The sequence below is a fragment of the Ambystoma mexicanum genome, chromosome 4q (genome assembly GCF_040938575.1).
Source record: "Ambystoma mexicanum isolate Mex_15411 chromosome 4q, UKY_AmexF1_1, whole genome shotgun sequence".
NCBI classification, from domain to species: Eukaryota; Metazoa; Chordata; class Amphibia; order Caudata; family Ambystomatidae; genus Ambystoma; species Ambystoma mexicanum.
The window spans coordinates 1,073,891,951-1,073,897,950 of record NC_090928.1 but is presented as its reverse complement, the minus strand read 5'-3'; positions in this window follow the sequence as shown (position 1 = coordinate 1,073,897,950).

The window sequence follows — 6,000 nt, the reverse complement described above, 5'->3', positions numbered from 1 at the left end:
TTACATTTTGTATGTTGTAGTAATTCTGCTTTCATATCTACCAGTGCTCCAAGGGCATTGTTATTAATCACCTCCTTTAGGGCTACCAGAAAAGAGTCAGTGTTTCCTAGTTCAGTAGTCATTTATAATAAAAAGCCCACATGTACATGGACCTCACTCTTCAAGAGTGCAAAGACCTTTACCATAGAATTAAGAAAAACATTTAAGGCAGAAAGTATAATCACAAGCAACCTCCTTTAGCAAAGGTTGTCGAGCGGAAACCAGATATGCCAATAAAGGGCGTTCGTCTGGCCCATATACTTGGGTAATCCGCTCCACTCAGAGTTTGCAACAGCCGCATTCATTGTTAAAATCGCTCACCGGATCTTGTGTGCAGGCACTGGATCAGAGAAATGACTAGCATTAGCTGCTTCTAGATACAACCCCAACATTCCCCTTCAGGATGTGCATGTGTGGCACATCGAGTGGATGCTCCGCCAACGCATTTCACATCTTTGACATGTCCACAGCTGTGCACTTCGGAAACTTTTTCGCCAGAGGGCGTCCTGAGTCGATGGCGTCGGGTCAATGTCCCTCGAGGACCTCCGTCGAGGACGACGTCACAGGATGTTATAAATGGATGCACGGTACCCGTAGCCTCAGTTTAAGTTCCCCCCCCCCCCACCCCCCCAAGAACGTGTGACACCATTCTGATGCCTGCTCGACTGCACTTAGCCTTGTGGAAACGGAAGCTGCAATCGCATAGGAAATTGTCCTGAGGGGTAGGCTGGGAGGGCAATGTGGAATGCGTTGGCGAAACATCCAGTCGAAAGAACGTTACCAGTTGGTAAGTAACTTGTTCTTCGAATGGATTGAGTCCTCCAAAGCATTCCACATCTTTGACAGACTCCCAAAGCAGTACCAGTAAATGGAGGAGGGAAAAGAATTTAGAATACCCAATTAGATTGAGGAATAAAGAAACGCCTTCCCAAAGGCCATGGATTGTATCCAGGGAATAATGTTTTACAAATGTATGGATTGAAGCCAAGTAGCGGCATCACAAATATTTCTAATAGAAACACCCCGCTGGAGGGCGGTGGAAGTAGCCACGCCCCTAGTGGAATGAGCTCACAACCCTTCAGGAGGGTCTTTACCCGCCAACCGGTAACACTCTGTAATGGTAAGGATAATCTACCTGGACAAGGTCCGTTTTTAGGATATGCTCGACACCGATTGGGCCAGGCTGTTACCAAAGAGTTGATTGTCCACTGTGACTCTGGACATCCTAGAAATGTAAAAGCTAAGAGCTTTCCTAGGATCTAACCGCTCCTCTTCCTTACCAGGATGAGGAGGAGGGTAGAAAGATGGAAGAACTACCTTTTGACTCAGATATTCAGAGACTACCTTAGGTAGAAAAGAAGGATGTACTCGCAGTACAACCATGTCCTTGTGAAACACAGTAAAGGGTGGCTTAGCTGAAAGTGCCTACAATTCACTCACTCTGCGAGCGGACGTATCTGCAACCAAGAACACAGTCTTGAAGGACAGTAATCTCAAACGACAAGAGTGCAAAGGTTCAAACGGAGCACCCATGAGAAATGCAAAACCAAATTCAAATCCCAAACCGGCGGGAATACATTAGTCAGTCCTTTAAGAAACTGAGAAATCAAAGGAATCTTAAAGTAAGAACATTCTTCAGACGAGCGCTTAAAAATACATAGCGCCGGCAGGTAACCTTTAAAAATGGTACCCACTTGAAGGCCACTGTGGGCCAAAGAAAGAAAGAAAGACAAAACCATAGGAATGGAGCACTGAAAAGGAGCAACATTGTGATCCCTGCACCAGTCGCAGACTTTATGGCAATGGTACAGGGATTTTGTTGCAGGCCACATGGCCGAAAGCAACACCTCCATCGCGCCATCCGGGAGGTCCCAATCCTTATACCTCAACCTTTCAGATACTAAGCGTGAAGGTTGAGAGTCTTGACCTCTGGATGGAGAACCTAACTCCCCCTCCCATCCTCTCGAACGCGCAGGAGCAGATCCTCTTGGTGGGGAAGCCCACGTGGAGGGCAGATGGACATTTCCAGAAGGTCCGGGTACCGCGCTCTCCTGGCCCAATCCTGAGCAATGAGGATTATGTGGGAACCGAATCTCCGTAACCTCCGCAACACTTGAGGAATGACCAATCCACCAAGAAAGCGTCTCCTAAGGGTCCTCTTAGAGGAAATTCCCTTGAGCAGAATCTCTCGCACTTCCGGTTGATACTGGTGGCGAAGAGATCCACTTGCAGGGTTCCCCAAAGGGCAAAGATCTCCAAAAGGACTTCCTGAGCCAACTCCCACTCATGAGACTGTGCTGTGCCTGCTCAGAGCATTTTCATCGCCCGCCAGATGAACTGCCGAGATTGAAATTTCCTGCTGGATGGCCCAGAACCAGAGCTGCATTGCCTCTCTGCACAATGGGAGTGACCCTGCCGCCCCCCCCCTTTTCGTTGAGGTAATGCATGGCCACTGTGTTGTCCGTTATGACCAGGACACACTTCCCCCGTACCGAGGGTAGAAAAGCCTTCAGGGCAAGCCTGATGGCTCTCAGCTCTAACAGATTGATGTGGAGTCTGGACTCAGACGGAGACCAACGACCACTGGCGGTCAAGTTGTTGCATCCGTCACTAGAGTCACCTCCGGCCACGGTTGCCAAAACGGTTCCCCATTCATCAGGTTCCCTTCGTTCACCCACCACAGAAGGTCCTGGGAGACCGAGCGTGGGATCTGAACAGGATCCGTCATCTTGCCGGAGAACTGCGACCACTGCATCTTGAGGACCCATTGCAGGGATCTCATCCGCAGGCTGGCCCTGGCACCAGAAAAATGCAGGAAGCCATGAGGCCGAGCAACCTTAAGAATTCGAAAGCCGGGAGACTCTGGGCATGTTGAAACTTGTCCACCATCTGCACAATGTGATGATCCCTTACCTTGGGAGGCGAACACTTCCCCAAGGACGTATCCAGTACAGCCCTGATGTACTGCAGCTGTTGGGAAGGTGTCAGGTGCGACTTCTTGAAATTCAGGGAGAAGCCCAGCCTGTAGAGGGTTCGGCAGGTGACACCGAGATGATCCAAAGCTAGCTCGGGAGAGCGCGCCCGGATCAGCCAGTCGTTCAAGTAGGGGTAGATGTGAATCCCCCCCACCCCTCCTCGACTGAGGTACGCTACAACCGCCACCACCATGAGCTTGGTGAAGACCCTTGGGGCGGAGGTGAATCGAACGGCAGGACCCAAAACTGAAAGTGCGTGTCACCAGCCGCAAACCTCAGATACTTCCTGTGCACGGGATGGATCGGCACATGGAAGTAACAATCCATAAGGTGGAGAGAAAGCAAGCAATCTTGAAGTTGAAGGGCCTGGAGGACTTGAGAAAGAGTGACCATCTTGAACTTGTCCTTCCGGAGGAGTTTGTTCAACCAACGCAAGTCCATGATGGGTCTCAAACCCAGTCTTTCTTTGGGATCAAGGGGAATACCATCCCTTGTTCTTCTCCACTACCGGCACCAGTTCTATAGCGCCTTTCTCCAGCAGGGACAAGATTTCCTGCGCAAGGAGCAGATCCAGAAGCTTCAAAGAGTTTTGCCCGTGTATTGTCATGAGGCCGCTGAAGGAAGATTAGACAGTAGCCGTGGGCTATGGTATCCAACATCCACGCATCTGAAGTAATGGCCTGCCATTCTTCGAGATGCTGAGACAGTCTGTCCCCAACCGGCGAACCATGGGACATGGCCTCATGACTGTTTGGAAGCAGCTGCGAAAGTGCCTGGAGGCAAAGAGGCAGCTGCCCCAGCGGCTCTGGCACCACGATTTCCCCGTCCACCACGGGTACCTTTCCGCTTGCCCCTTTGACTGGCTGCCCCTCTTGTACTACCAAAGGAGGAGGAGTACTGAAAGGAACCTCCCCTCCACTACTGTCCCCTAGGACGAAAAGGCGGAGGTTGATGCACTGCGGCGCTCAAAGACTTTGCCGCAGCTTTTGAGGTCTGCAACCTCTCAAGGCTCTAGCCAGCCTTGCTGTCAAATAAATGTGCGCCATCAAAGGGCATGTTGAGAAGACAGGCCTGCACTTCCGGAGCAAACCCCGACATCCTCAACCATCATTCTGCGTATCATGGTGCTCGCAGCCACGGATCGGCTAACACTGTCGGCTGTATCCAAACCCGACTGAAGGGATTCACACATAGCATCCTTGCCATCTTGCACGAGAGCAATGAAACCATCCCTTTCTTCCCCCCTCGGGAAGATGCTCAGCCAAGGAAACAATTCCACAGAGTGTGTAAAAACTTTGCCAAGGCACACGTGAAGTTGGCAGATTTCAAGGCCATGCTCCCAGCAGAAAATACCTTCTGGGCCCAACCGTCGAATCGCTTGTCGTCCCTATCCGGAGGGATGGTAGGGTACGCCGCCTGCCTCGAGGTGGCGTAGCAGCCTGAACCACCAAACTCTCAGGAGTGAGGCGAGTAGAAAAATAGCTGGGGTCGCTAACGAAGGGCGGTATTTCTTAGTAAGATTTTTATTCACAGCCGGAAGAGATTCCGGGGACTGTGAAGCAGCTGCCACCCTTTTCTGCAAGGTAGAGTGAAATGGCAAAACAGGGTCAGAGGACGGACCTTGATCCAAGATGTCCATCAGATCATCCTGAACAAAGTCTTCTGGAGGACTAGACCAGCCCAGATACTCAGAGACTCGTGCCATGAGTCTCCTATAAGAAGACTCTGCATGAGCCCCAGGCTCAGGTCCCAAACTCCATTTCCGCGGAAGTGGCCAGTCCACTTGCATAATGGAGGGTCTGCCTCAATTCCTCCAACTGACTGTACCCAGAAAAAAAAAAAAATGGATCATCAAGGTCACCAGGTTACTAAAAAGACATTTCCTCTTCTTCAAAAATATCATCCAGAGGGGGTTGAAACCCAGGTCTGGGGACAGAAGAGGGCCTGGAGGCCAAAACCGGCCTCACCGACTTCGATGTAGCCTTCCTTGGAGGATGTCTAGGTACTCAAACAGCAAATTGAGAAAAAGTTCCCCAAGGCGCCGATAGTGCCGAAGGCTTCAACATCGAGTACCTCAACGTCGGGATCGCCGAAGGCTTCGGCGTCGACACAGGTGCAGACTGCGTTGTGGCCTGATACGATGGCAAAGCGTTGATGTCCGAATCGGACGGACACGGCGCCGGACAAGTCGACACCGGCCCCGAGCCCTCAATAGGTTGCTGTGGTCTCGCTGGAGATGAGGACCGAGACCTAGAGACACGTCTCTTGTGACCTTTTGATTCCTTGTCCGTAAGGGACCTAGACTCCCCCCGATGAGTGTCACGTCGCAAACCCAAGCCCGAAGGCGTGCGAGCCACAGAACGAGACCGATCATGGCCAGCTTCATCAGAAGGCGCAACCAGACCCGTGTCCTCCAATTGAAAAATCGCCATCATGGATTTTCGAAATGCTGCCCATTCCTCCGGAGTCGAGGACTTCGTAGGGCACGAAACGTTCCTCAAGGCACCATCCTCCGAGGATGGGGAAGGCAACCGGTGGCAGCACTTCCTGGAGTGCCGGGACGAGGAAGACGAGTGGCGGGATCCACTCTGCGACCGAGATCCCCAGGAATCCTTCCGACGAGGAGAGTCTCCCCTCGAGTCATCGTTGGAAACCCTCTTGGACTTGGAAGTCCGGGACTTAACAGGCTTAGAGCCCCTACCTACCTGGAGCTTCCCCTACCGCTCCTGCAAGGCCTTGGCAGTCAGCGACTACCATTTCGAGCAGTCTGTCGTGCGACTCGCCCAGGCACCACAAACAAATGTGCTGGGGGTCGGTGAGCGACATCTTAGACTTGCAGTCCCGGCAGGTCTTGAAGGGCGTATCGCGGAGTCGGAGGGGTCGATGTGAAAGACATCTTCAATGAAGAAAACACACGAGGCGTGCCGAGTCTCACGAAGTTAACACGTTTGCAGAAAAAACAGACCTAAGGCTGGGGGCGCCATGC